The 13,634-nt window shown below is 48.0% G+C and overlaps 1 protein-coding gene and 1 pseudogene across 1 annotated transcript in view; one reads left to right on the plus strand and one right to left on the minus strand.

Moving 5' to 3' along the window:
* The window catches only part of ADD2 (adducin 2), a 104,619-nt gene that overhangs the window by 54,506 nt on the left and 36,479 nt on the right, over positions 1-13,634 (minus strand). The gene's annotated exons all lie outside the window — the stretch shown is intronic.
* Positions 11,716-13,103, plus strand: LOC137777376 (kelch domain-containing protein 10 pseudogene; annotated as a pseudogene).

A 13,634-nucleotide genomic window follows, 5' to 3' on the forward strand; every position in this document is an offset into this window, starting at 1 on the left:
ATGCCTCAGATGAGGGTGGGGGTGGAGGAGCTTTACCCCATAAAAGGGCCTAGGTTTAAAAATGAAAACAAAAAAGGCTGGTCCACCAAGTCCAATGTAAGAATGGGCAGAAGAAGATACAGATGTCCCTTGGCCTGAAATCTCCCTACATTCATTTCCCCACTCATCTCTTTCTCCAGCACTTGCTCCTTCAATCCAATCCACACCCATGGTCATATGTCTAAAATGCTTCACAAAAACCATCCATGTCTTCTTGTCCGTAGCCAGATGGTCCCCAGGCTTTATACCATGTACCAGCTCCCACAGATCAGCAGCGCTGCCCTAGGAGAGCCTGAGTCCTCCTCTGCCTTCAGTCAGAAAGAATGTGGGGATTGGTTTCCAGCACCTGCTGTGGGCTGGGGGCAGGGGGGTGGCACCATGCCATTTCTTTCTGGACAGCAGGATAAGGCCATTTGGCTTTCAAGCCCCTCAGGCTGGCACTGAGGTGCCATCTTCCCTCTCCTTCTACATGAAAGGCCCAGCCCAGCCCAACAGACAGGCCCTCCCTCTCTACCCCGACGCAGCACATGCATCCCTGCCTCTGCAGCCTGGCTCAGGCCAGACCTCTCCTCTTCCCCTGGTCAAGGTCTTTCTATTCTCTCCCTCTTCTCAGCTCCAGGACCTCTCATTTGTCACCAAACCGGCATCTTTTCCAGCTACTGCTCATCTCGGTATATGAGTCAGGACAAAAATGACTAACGCATGAGTGCCCCCAGCTCTCCCCCCGGCCTCCCACGAGCCTTCCCTCCCTGAATGTCAAGAGGCTGCCTCACCTCCTTGGTCCTTTGGGCTTCGTAATGCAGAATGGACACGAAGGGAAGTGGGGAGAGAACGAGAGGGAAGCCCTTCAAGGAAGCCGGAGAGGAGAGCGCGTGAGGCCTGAGGGCAGCGGGCAGAGAATCGTGGATTCATGGGAAGCGTCGCCGCGCTCTGCACACTCCCCGTTTCACAGGAAATGCAAAACCTGGAGTTGTTACAAAGGGCTTCCGGTTACTTAGTCCACCCTTGAGCCACAGCCGTGCTCTCGGTTCAGACCTCCTGGGACACGGCTGTGTGAGTGTCCTATTCCCAGCCTGGCGGAAGGACCATTTCCTGCCCCTGTCTGCCAGGGGCTGGGGTAGGTCCCACGTGCAGGGCTGGGAGAACCCCTCACTTCACAGGTAAAGAGCCTGAAGCCCAGAGATGGGGGACTGTTAGCACCTCAAACTCCACCGCAGCTGACATCTGTGTGAGCGGTTTGTCCCGAGCTGAGGACAGAGCTAACACCACTTCCCTTCTTTGGGAAGAGAACACCGTAGGCAAGGGGATGTCCAGCCAATCCAGTCTGACAGCTACTGATTGAAGACACTCCATGAAAAAGGTGCCTTGTATGAAAATCTGTTAAACATTCTAGAAAAGCCTGATGTGGACACTGCCCTGTTGTGAATTATTTTATGATGGGAAGCATCGTTTTGCACAGGCAGCGACCATCACTGGTCATGGGTAAGGCCCTTTGACCCCTTTGCCTTTGGGTTCAGCTCTCCACCCACAGGTATGAACCCTTTTCTGTCTCCTCTTTCTCTTCCATTCCCCCTCTTGTACCTACCCCTCCTCCCCACACCCACAAACACCTTCCCTGAAGTCTTGCCTCGTTTCCCCCCCATAAAGCAAGCCCAGTGCAGAACAAGGCAGGTGTACCTTGAGAACATTTGTTTCTGATGCTGGGATGGGGAGTCTCATTAAAGACCAGTGTGGCCTTATTGGCCTGATTTTCCCATCGGCGCACCCTTGAGGACACACTGAACTTCTCTCTCTCATTGAACGTCAGAGTTACAGGGACTTCAGCAGCACCTTGGCCTGGCCTGCTCCCAGCCTAACCATTTCTCAGCCTTCCCTGCCGATGCCTTCAGGCTCCATGTCATCTGGCTTCCTGCTGGGTTGGGGGCAGTAGGAGGCACTGACCCAAGATTGGTGGGGGGAAGATGCCAGAGCATTTCCTCCCTCATTCTCTGCCTCAAGTAGCATCCCCTCCACGGCCCCAGCTCTTGCCCCAGAGGCCCCCATGTTCCAGCTTCCACAGAGTGGCCCTGGCCCCTGGGCTGGGATGACACCCCCTCCTCCCCTTCTCCCTCCAGCTTCGAGGAAGAAGAGACATCCCACTGGGGCTAACCTTGGGGCTACCTTCTCATACCCTATCTGTTTCAGCTCCTCCATTACTTGTGTAATTATCCTGCATTCAATTCCCTCTGTTGAGATACTTGAAGAAGTCCCTATTTTCCTTGTTAGACCCTGACTGATACACAGCCCAACCCTCCCCTCCCACATCTTTAAACCTATGAGAAAACTGAGCCCAAGAGGGTGGGATGTGTCCAAAGAAAGACACACTAATACTTAGTTGTCTGTGACTGGACTGGGTCTCCAGGCTCTGTCCTCCTCGTCTCTGCAGAATATGGCAGGGGGGTGTTTGCTTTTCACTTGCAAGCCCAAAGAGTCACGAGTCATTGGGATCAAGTGTGAAATATGTGACTTCTAAAGAACAACCACAGTTGTAATTCGTTCACATTCTAAACACACCCTCTGGACATGAGGAGTGCTTTCAACCTCCATTGTGGGAGATGGAAACACATCAATTAGAATAGCCCAGGAGGTAACCACAGCCAGGTCACCTCCTCCTTCCTGTGCCTCAGTTTCCATATCTAAGGGATTAAAAGTGACACAAAATGACCATTTCCAGAAGCATTTAGACACCTCTCTTAATATATGCAGCAAAATTCAACTCCTCAGATTTTTTGGACCAGATGGTTTCTCAACTCTGCAAAGTAGGTTTAATTTAATAATTATTTAAATATGCCATATATTTTAAATACATAGAGCTTCTGCTAATTAACACTTCATAATTTCTCCAGAGTCCCACAGGCAATTGTTACCACTTTTAACTGGTGAAAGATAGTGTCAAGAAAATGAACTCTATTTCCTTTCCAAATTGCAGCCCGTGGATAGTCTACGTGCAGTATCTCGTCTCTTCTGCCCTGTGTGAACGGAGTGGTGGGAAAAGATGAGTGTGACCCCCTGGGGTTGGCTGATGGGGACATGTGAGCAGAGCATCACCTCAGGTGCTTTGAACAATGATGTTCTTCAAAAGGGCCGATGGACCACGATTCGTTACACAGATGCACCTAAGGTAAACAGTGACCTGACAAGCAGACACGGACATACGTGCACCTAGGTAGATGCAAACACAGCACTTGTATGAAAAACCCCGTCACAGGGCAAAATGAGCCCAGTCTGTGTAAGCCTGAGAGGCAGGGCAAACTAAGCCCAGGTGCAGAGTGGGAGCAAGGGGCGCTCTTCCCCCAAATCTCACCAGGCTGCCTAAACACACTTACCCTACTCCTCTGTGCCTGAAGTTCCATCATTTAGAGGTTTATTTGCCTAATATGTCTCCTCCTTTTAAAGGCCATCCCTCTTGGGAGATTCAGTGGGATATTTGTCCTTTCTACTGATACATCACTGTGACCTAATGAGCCGGCTTTCTTCCTGGAGCTTTGCAGACATCCAGGGCTCATAGGCCCCCAAGGAGGACATGGCGCACTTAGGGATGCCCACTGGGAGGATGCAGGCTGCGTTACTTTATTGTAAAAGGGACCCTGGGCACCTGGGGGTGGAGAAAAAGGCGTACCTAGGAGTTGCTGGGGCACCGAAGAGGGAGGGAGGAGGGAACGTCTGCTTGCCCAGGGCTCTGTCTAGGACAGGCTCCCACCCGCCATGCTCATTACAGCCTCAGGATGCTGCTTCTCTGGGGGGAAAGGGAAAGATGTGAGCAAAAGGTTGACCATGCGGCCGGGGATAAAAATGACAGGAAAGACTGCATGTGATGGAAGAAAAGCTCATTGTGTGGAAACTTCTTTCTTGAAAATCTAAAAATAGAGACCTAGAACCGGCTTCCACCTGTCACGAGACTGGAAGTTCTCGGAGGGAAGCCCTGCCTGATTTTGCTCCACACTGTATTCCAGCACCTAGAACAGTGCCTGAGAGACGGGAGGTGCTCTATAGGAATTGGTTACGTGAATGAGGTGGGACAGACCAACACACAATGGGAGCTCTTCCAGGCCTTCCAATCCCATGTCTGAAGGCCCACCGACCATCCGTGGCTGCACCGTCTCTTGCTGGAGTTATGGATGGGCCTCTGGGGAAGAGGAAGCCCGCTCTGCAGACCCCTACAGAGATGTATGCTGAGCTCTGCTGGTTTTCTGACGTCCGCCTGGGTCGCTGCATTCATTAGGCAGCATCTGCTAAATGACCAGCCCACCTGTCACATCCAGCAGCCCAGGCATATTCCTGCTGACGTCCACCACAGCAGGTAGATGCTTCACCAACCAAACTTACATTTCCCTGAACCAAACCTGTGGTTCAACGGGCGGCAGGCTCTGCACCAGCAGAGACTGAAGGGAAATTCTTGGGGGTATTTTCCACCTTTCATTTTTGAGGCACCACAGGAAAAATATAACTGCTGATATTCTGTTAGACCCAGTGCCCCAAGGTGATGTTTATGGCCGTATTTTCAATCTCCCCCTCCCTTCATTGGGTTCAGAGGATTAAGTGGCACAGGTAGTAGGTGAGGACGTGGCCATGATTCTGGAGGAAGGTAGAACAAGGTTTATGTCTTGTACCCATGAAGCAGTACAGAAATATATAGTATGAAGACTATGGATCTTTACAACCTGCAAACCTCTTTTGTCAATCAATCAAAAACAGCGCTGGATTTAGCCAGTGACACTCCTACCTAAAGCCCATCTACAAAAATCCAGATACACACAGAAGCATCTTGCTTAATGCGAGGCTCACAGTAAGTTCTCAATTAATTTCTGTGCGATCGAGGAACAATTGAACGCAGTGTGTATCTGGCCCCATCGAGATCATATGTGTATGAAACAGAAAGCCCTCCTGATCCCTGGGTACACATGACGTGTACACCATACTGAGAAACCAGGGCACTAAGTGGACATTCCAGGGGCTTGTGTCCTGGCGAAAGAGCACTGGACAGACTCAAGATACCACAGGTCTGGTCCTGGATCTCCAACTAATTCACTCTGTGATCGACAGCAAGCCACTTAACCTCTCTGGGCTTCTGTTTTCCCGACTGTAAAATAAAGAGCGGGACAAGGCAGCCTCTGAAGTTCCTCCCAGTTCAGAGGTGCTCTTTTTTTTTTTTTTTTTTTTTTAATTTATTTATTTATGGCTGTGTTGGGTCTTCATTTCTGTGCAAGGGCTTTCTCTAGTTGCGGCAAGCGGGGGCCACTCTTCATCGCGGTGCACGGGCCTCTCACTATCGCGGCGTCTCTTGTTGTGGAGCACGGGCTCCAGACGCGCAGGCTCAGTAGTTGTGCCTCACGGGCCCAGTTGCTCCGCGGCATGTGGGATCTTCCCAGACCAGGGCTCGAACCCGTGTCCCCTGCATTGGCAGGCAGACTCTCAACCACTGCGCCACCAGGGAAGCCCCAGAGGTGCTCTTTTGAGTCTGTGATTTGAACACAGGATTGTGATTTGCTTGGTCCATGTGGGGGAAGAGCTGAGACCGGAAACACAGCCCCCTGGGCTCACTCCCTCCGCAGCCATCCTCAGATGGCCCTCAGGGATGTGGGAGGGGAGGCCAGAGAGGAGACTCCTGTGTCATCTAGAGTCACAGCAACACGGGCCCAGGGCCAGGCAGGTTGCCTCCAAACAAAGAACTCAGCCTAGGGAGAGCCCACTGTTTGCATGGGGGAGGTAATGGCTTTCCTTTAGGGAGATGAAGGAAACAAAGGAGCTTGGCAGAGGGCTTTGAAGGCCACAGTTCATCCCCTGGCTCCTGGGGGAGGGGGACCGGCAGGAGCTAAATTTGAGCCACAGAGCTGGGAACCTCACAAGAGCAAAGAGTCCCTGAAACGCCTCACGGAGAAGTACGGGCTTCAGACCTCCCTCTCTCTCAATCCGCCTTCCTCTGCTAATTACTTCCCATCTTGTCACAGTCACTCTTGGCCCATAAGTCCCGCTTACAATTTCCCATCTATATTACCTGGCATTCAAGAATTCCAGACAGACACACAAAAAATAAGACACATTTGAACAAATGAGCAGCTTTGATAAGCTCAGGGTCCAAGGGCCACCTTTATTAGATCTGCCATCGGCTACAATTTTGCAAATTCTTCTCTCTGAGATTTTTTGGCAGCAGGCGTTGCTTCTTGCAGGAGATGTGAAATCGCTGCTGGCACGCTCCTCCCCTGCCATCCATAGACTGCTTTTTAAAGAGACTTTAATAATGCATAGGAAGGGCAGGGCGGTGCATGAATTAAACACCAAGCCTCCACCAAGATGAAACGTGCTGCTTGAAATCAGGCTGGTGGGCAAAGCAAATGGACCCGCTTTTAGTCTGAGTGCTCTGGTTTGCATCAAGAAGGGGAGTTTGGATCCCAAAGCCTTTTCTGAGGATGCCATCTGACAAGTGTAGGTTTGAGCCAACATCAGCTTGTCAGGAGCCGATTCTCATTTCCTCCCAGCAGCCTGGCCACATAAATCATTGCTAGCTGGACAAACGAGAAATGCTTTTCATTTAGCCTTCAAGAGTTCTAGGGGTGAATACGTATTTGACTGACGTGTCAAAAAGTTATCAAAAAGGTGTTGCAAGTCTGGTAAAATATGTCAAGGATCAGAAGCAATGCAGTGGAAAGGAAGGGAAGATTCTATATCTGGATTCCTAATGTGCAGATTACATAACTGATGTTACTGTGCCACCTGGGAAGTTGTTAATATTGTTAATAATACAGTAAGAGTTGGCAAGTTTTAAGAAATGGGCTGCTACATTGATAAAGAAAGGATCGCCTTTCTTGTCCCCAAGTCCCCGTACTTTCCACCCACCCACCCACACACACACACACACACATGCACAAAACCCACCCCCAGGAGCAGATGAGCAGACTTCATCCCTGTTGTCAAGGAAACCAGTCTGTTCTGAGCTCTAGATTTAGAAAACCTGGGCCTGGCCTCAGCAGTGCCTTCTGCCCACTTCTTCTGATGGGCCTGCCGTCTCTTCCCCACCAGGGACACCCTTTCACAAAATTGCTAGCATTGGCCTGTAGAGTGGGTGCTCCAACGACAGACGGTCCAAACCGGCCCGCTGGCAGCTGTACAGGCCACATGAACAAATCCATGCGAAAAAATGAGTTTATCCACAGGGAAAGGGAGAGGACAATTGACAAGGGCCTGGGACAAGTGCCAAGTGATTGACCCACGTTACCAGGAATGGTAACAAGTGCCAAGTGATTAACCCATGTTACCAGGAATGGCTTCGGGAAGCAGGATCAACCACCCCAAGCCAGCCCAGCACTTCTCCCTCCAAAACATCCACCCCCATGTTTCTCCAAACAGGAGGGTCACCCCACTGGCGTCCACCAATGGTTCAAACCTGGTGCTCCACCTGAGGCAGGGAGGGGGTCCAGGGAAGACTTTTGGGGTAGGGGGACTGGGTAAAATGGTCCCAGGTGGTTGGGGGCATTTGGAGAGTCAGAGATAGGACAAGGGCCTAGGAGGAGGGGAGAGAACCGCAATATTGCTGCCACCATGAGAGGGGGTATCTGAGATGCAAAGGAAACAGGGAAAGACAGGAGGGAACCGGCTGCTGGCAGGAGGGGGAAGAGGACCACCAGCATCTTTAGGGATGTTCTCTGTGAGAAACAAGCGTGGGGGATAGATTAAAGGGCCCTGAGGTGACATCTGCTAAGGACGGTCTTACCCAAAAAACAACCCATGTGCTTGATCCTCTGAACTCTCTGAGCCAACACTGTGTCAGTACCCCTTTCAGAAGTGAGCACCTCAGAAGACCTACATAGGGCTTCCCTGGTGGCGCAGCGGTTGAGAGTCTGCCTGCCAATGCAGGGGACACGGGTTCGAGCCCTGGTCTGGGAAGATCCCACATGCCGCGGAGCAACTGGGCCCGTGAGCCACAATTACTGAGCCTGCGCGTCTGGAGCCCGTGCTCCGCAACAAGAGAGGCTGCGATAGTGAGAGGCCCGTGCACCGCGATGAAGAGTGGCCCCCGCTTGCCGCAACTAGAGAAAACCCTCGCGCAGAAACAAAGACCCAACACAGCCAAAAATAAATAAATAAATAAATAAATTTAACAACAACAACAACAACAACAAAAAGACCTATATAGACATTTCTCCAAAGGAGACATATAGATGGCCAATAGGCACATGAAAAGATGCTCATCATCGCTTATTATTAGAGAAATGTAAATCAAAACTACAATGAGGTACCACCTTACACCGGTCAGAATGGCCATCATTTAAAAGTCTACAAATAACAAATGCCGGAGAGGGTGTGGAGAAAAGAGAACCATCCTACACTGTTGGTGGGAATGTAAACTGGTGCAGCCACTATGGAGAACAGTATGAAGTTTCCTCAAAAAACTAAAAGTAGAGCTACCATATGATCCAGCAATTCTACTTCCGGGCGTATACCCAGACAAAACTATAATTCGAAATGATACATGCAGCCCAATGTTCATTGCAGCACTATTTATAGTAGCCAAGACATGGGAGCAACTTAAATGTCCATCAACAGATGAATGGATAAAGAAGGTGTGGTGTGTATGTGTGTGTGTGTGTGTGTGTGTGTGTGTATATAATGGAATATTACTCAGCCATAAAAAAGAATGAAATAATGCCACTTGCAGCTACATGGATGGACCTAGAGATTATCATACTAAGTGAAGTAAGTCAGAAAGAGAAAGACAAATAACATATGATATCACTTATATGTGGAATCTAAAATATGACACAAATGAACCTATCTACAAAACAGAAACAGACTCAAAGACAGAGAAAACAGACTTGTGGTTGTGGGGCGGGGAGGGATGGATTGGGAGTTTGGAGTTAGCAGATGCAAACTATTATATATAGAACGGATAAACTACAAGGTTCTATTGTATGGCACAGGGAACTATCAATACATTCAATATCCTGTGATAAACCATAACGGAAAAGAATATGAAAAAGAATATATATATTATATATATTATATATCTATATATATAATATATAGATATGTAATATACATAACTGAATCACTTTGCTGTACACCAGAAACTAACACAACATTATAAACCAACTATACTTCAATTTTAAAAAAAGGAAGTGAGCAGCCTCCACCTTGAACTATACCTTCTGGATACATGGTTTATCTGCCTTTTTAAACCAAGATCCTTGAGGGATCCATTTCTGACTCGTCTCTCCATCCTCCACAGCCCTGGGAGGACAGCTTGCACAAACTAGGACTGATGAGGGTCTGCTGAGTTTTCATGAATGAATGAATTCTTACTCTAGATCTTGTGAAATTACCTACCCAAAGTGTTCACAATTTTGAGGTGATTATAAGAAGAATTTTATGATTTCTATCTCTAGAGTTCAGAGTATTAGTTGGGTTTTCATTTCTAGCCATGCTTTATCCGACTGCCCCAATTATTGCGATTGCTTTATTGTTATGAACAGTGATGGTGATGGTACTGATTCTTGTCAGCATAGGGAAGCTACAGTGAGACACCTGCCTCTATTCCCCACTCCTCATCACAGAAGCCAGAAGAACAGGCCTATGGCAGATCTAATAAAGATGACCCTTGCACCGTGGCTTACAAAAGCAGCTACCTTATTCAAATGTGTCTGCCTGAGCAGTCATGCCTTCCCTCCTCAGGAGGGTACAAGATGGCAAGGGAAGAAGCTGTGTGCACGAAACCAGTGTCTTCTTCAGCTGCCAGGGGAGCAGAAAGGCTGAGAACAGTCAGATGGCGATGATTTCTGTCCCATCACCCAAGAAAGACTATGTCGGGAGGAAGGAACATCGGACAGGCACGAAGGTATCAAGGAGAGTGTCACAGGGGCAGTAGTTGGATTGAAGGTGGGCCAGCTGGGCACACACCTGGAGCACCCATCATCAAGCAGCATTACAGTATCACTATTGTCATGTATGTAGAGATACAGTGCCAGTTTTAACCAGGTGTTCATAGAAACAGCACCAGTTAACTAAGATTTCCGTACATGACTCCTCACATTATGGTGAAACGTAAACGGATTCTGCTCCCCTGGAGCAGATAGAAGACTTAGGACAGCTCCTTGACTGTGCTGACTTATAATTTTTAAGTATTTTTGTAAAATGCCCCTCCAGCTCTCATGGTAGAAGCATGAGAGTCCCCTGAAGTCTGTCACCACATTCAGCTGAAATTTCTAAATTAAAGACAGGATAGAGTGCTCTGTACTGAGATAAGCTATTTAGCTTATTATATAACTTCTAGAACTTTTCATATGCCTTTTGAGAAGCTGCCCAGTTCAGAAAATCTTAGGAGTGTTTTCTTTATTTTGGACATGAGGAGAATTTATTTCTCCTCACTCCTCCTTTATATAAAAGTTAAATGAATACTTAAATAATATCAGCTTGGAGGGAGGCAGAATCATTAGTCCGTCGAGGATGCTCATAAAGTACACTTCAGGAGAGAGCATCCTTATTATAAAAAGGATACTTCAGGCTTCATACTGTTTTGAAACATTGAATTCATCCAAGTTCCCCTGCTCTGATTCCATCTCCCTAAGAATTCTTCCAATTGTGATTCAGCTCCTCAAATCCATGTGAGGCCGAAAGAGAGCACGCTCTGGCAAACACGCCACCGATTGCCTCTGATTTTCACTACCACTCTTTAGAGCGGAAATGATTATCCCCATTTTACAGAAAAGGAAACTGAGGCCCAGAGAGTTTAAGTGAGTTGCCCAGGAACACACAGCTAATAAGTGGCAGAACTGAACACTGGACCTGCATTCATCTGATTCCAGAGTCCAGGATACTACAAGGCCTCCAATCGTGTCTATAGCTCGTTTACTTATTTATTTTCTAAATTAACACCATTTGTGAGACTTACCGGTAAATGAAAACAAGAATCCAGTAAGGGAAGACCAGGATTTTTTAAATGATTACAAATATTTTAAGAAATTCCAGTTTAGGATGGTATCTGGCTAGTGATCCATAACTCACCCTCCCCCAACTTTTCACTAAAAACCAATGTCAACTCACATACAAAATCAGATCATAACTCATAAGCGCTCCAAAAATGAAGGCTGACAATTAGACTAGAGCTAAAACAATGGATGAATATTTACTTGTCACGAGATCTGTGAGCTTGAAGGAGAGGCACAAATAGTGACTGATATGGGCACTTGTCTTTGTCACCTGCAGGACAGAAAGCTCATTAGCTGGAAGGTGAGGCCTTATTCCTCCCCAACTAAATGCCTCCCCTCAGGGTCTATACCCTCCAGCAAATTTAGCAAACTTCCCACTATGATGTGGAAGGTGCTCCTCCAGTGGCCAGAGCCATTTCACACACATATCACCCCTGTGAGCATCTCTCATGCTACATCTGTACCAGGTCTGCAGTGTCCGTCATGCAACACGGCCAGGACAGACATGGATTCCCATGCTATGTTGCAGCCAGAGATTTGAAGACACAAATATGAAGTGGTTATGACAGGATAGGTGTGGGAATGTCAAACAAAATCCACCCCTAGACTACTCATAAAAAGTTATGTGGGGTCTCTTGAGGAGCCCAGGAAGGGGGCTCAGCTAGGGCCGCCGGGCCACGGGCTGCTGCGACCGGGCTGCCGCAGTCGTTAGCGGGTCATGAACCGCCGGCGGGGAGGAGGCGCCGCAGGCAGTGGCGGCGGAGATAGCGGGGCCGGTGGGGGCGTTGGGGGCAGCGGGGGTCGGGGGACCGGCCAGCTCAACCGCTTCGTTCAACCCTCGGGGCGGCCGCACCTGCCAGGCCACAGACCTCCACCAGCACGAGGCGGACATCGTTGTGTGGCAGCTAATACCCATCTATGTGTTTGGAGGTTACAACCAGGTTATGATGAATCAGGAGGGCCAGATAATGAAGACTATCCTCTCTTCAGGGAACTTTGGAGGTATCATTTTGCTACAGGAGTATGGCACCAGATGGGCACAGATGGCTACATGCCCCGAGCATTGGCATCTATGTCACTTGTGCTGCATGGAGACAACCTGTTAGTGTTTGGAGGAACAGGCATCCCATTTGGTGAGAGCAACGGCAAGGACGTCCATGTCTGTAACGTGAAGTATAAGAGATGGGTTTTACCCAGCTGTCCGGGGAAGAAACCCAGTGGTATATATGAACAGGCCATGGCTATCATCAATGGCTCCCCTTATGTCTTTGGAGGGACAACTGGCTATATTTACAGCACAGTCCTGCACAAATTAGATCTCAGTACCAGAGAGTGGACACAACTGAAACCAAACAACCTATGCTGTGATCTACCAGAAGAGAGATACAGACATGAAATTACACATGATGGGCAGAGGATTTACATCTTGGGAGGCGGTACTTCTTGGACAGCTTATTCCTTAAACAAGATTCATGCATACAACCTTGAAACGAATGCATGGGAGGAAATTGCAACAAAACCCCATGAAACAATAGGTTTTCCTGCAGCCCGAAGATGTCACAGTTGTGTTCAGATAAAAAATGATGTGTTTATTTGCGGGGGCTATAATGGAGAAGTGATCCTGGGAGATATCTGGAAGCTGAATCTGCAGACTTTTCAATGGGTAAAGCTCCCAGCTACCATGCCAGAGCCAGTTCATTTTCACGGTGCAGCTGTTACACCAGCTGGTTGCATGTACATTCATGGAGGAGTGGTGAATATCCACGAAAATGAACGGACTGGGTCGTTGTTTAAGATCTGGCTGGTGGTGGTTCCTAGCCTGCTGGAACTGTCGTGGGAGAAGCTGCTTGCGGCCTCCCCCAACCTAGCAAACCTCTCCCGAACACAGCTTCTGCACCTTGGACTCACACAGGGACTCATCGAGCGCTTGAAATGAGGATTTCTGGACTGTTCATTGATACTGGAAATGTTAATTTAAAGAGACTCCTTTATTTATGGGCAGTGTAGAATGTGCTACAGAGAGGATTGGTTACCCTGATCAAGGCCTTATTCAGAAAATACATCAGATGCCTTTCTGTAAATTGTTTTAAGTTTATGGAATCTCACTTTCCCTTGTGCTTTTCTCTTTGCTTCTCTCCCTTCTGCCCCAGTACACACACACATACTCACATACTCCCTCTTCCTTGATGGAGTTGAGGGAAAGTCTGAAAGCACCTTAATAATGTGATGAATCAAGATAAGATCAAGAAAATTTTAAAGGAACTCTATAAACATATGACCCTTTCAGGAAGTGCTCTATAAATTAAAGCAACATCGTCAATAAAAACAAAAATAAAATTAAAAAAAATTAAATCCAGCAACAACAACAAGAAGTTTTGGGGATAGAACAAGAAGGCTAACCTTGAGACTCTTGCAGATTATAGGGAAAGCTAGATGTTTAACTTCCTGTTCTCAAAGATACATCTAATTGAGTAGCTGCATCTAATGGCAGCGGTGGTTGATATCTTGCTGCCTAGGTACCCAAACCGATCCTTTGACTTTGGAGAAAAGTTAAGCAGCTCAGCAGCTCTTGATTAGTGATTTCTTTTCTCATCCTTATGGTGCCAGCAGCGGTTAGAGTTGACTTGTCTAAAGACT

The sequence above is a fragment of the Eschrichtius robustus genome, chromosome 15, assembly GCF_028021215.1.
Source record: "Eschrichtius robustus isolate mEscRob2 chromosome 15, mEscRob2.pri, whole genome shotgun sequence".
Classification (NCBI taxonomy): Eukaryota; Metazoa; Chordata; class Mammalia; order Artiodactyla; family Eschrichtiidae; genus Eschrichtius; species Eschrichtius robustus.